General features: G+C 42.7%; 1 pseudogene; it reads right to left on the bottom strand.

The window, feature by feature from the left end:
- Window positions 1-231: 231 nt before the first annotated feature.
- LOC145580490 (small nucleolar RNA R71) lies at window positions 232-329 on the bottom strand (annotated as a pseudogene).
- Window positions 330-661: the final 332 nt, after the last annotated feature.

The raw sequence follows: 661 nt of genomic DNA, 5'->3' as shown, positions 1-661 counted from the left end.
TGAGAGTCCCCTAAACCATCTTAAGGAACTTGAGAAGTATTGCAACACAATCAAGGTGAACGGGGTTTCTCAAGAGTTTATTTGACTTAAGATTTTCCCTTTCTCTCTTATTGGATGTGCCTTAGAGTGGTTAGACAAGAAGGTGAAGCCAAACTCTTTGAGAACATGGGATGAAGTGCTAAGGAGTTTCTATCTCGGTTCTATCCATAAAAGAAGACGACCGAAGCAAGAGCTCTCATTCAAAGCTTCAAGAAAAAGCCGAATGAAAGTCTTTATGAGGCATGGGAAAGGTATAAGGAGTACCAAAGAGAATGCCCACACCATGGGATTCCTACCTATCAAATCATCCAAATCTTCCATGGAGGTTTAAGTCCTCAAGACAAGTCTTGCTTGGATGCCGGTGCCGGAGGCCGTATCATGAACAAAACGGAGGATGAAGTGGTGGACTTAATTGAAGATGTGGTGAGATATCACATGGATTGGCAAGAAGGTGAGAGAGAGTCGACAAGCAAAAGCGGTTCAACGGTTTATTCAATCGACCATCTCAATGCCATCAACAATTTGTCCTCACAAATCTCAAACTTGGGAAATTAAGGCTAAGCTTGAGAGTGCTTCTTGACAAGCACCAATTCTTCCCTCCCATAATAAGGGGAGAGGTATA

Source organism: Chenopodium album, chromosome 14 (genome assembly GCF_948465745.1).
Source record: "Chenopodium album chromosome 14, dcCheAlbu1.1, whole genome shotgun sequence".
Taxonomy (NCBI): Eukaryota; Viridiplantae; Streptophyta; class Magnoliopsida; order Caryophyllales; family Amaranthaceae; genus Chenopodium; species Chenopodium album.
The sequence above is the reverse complement of the archived record's forward strand: the minus strand, read 5'-3'. Positions and strand labels throughout refer to the sequence as shown.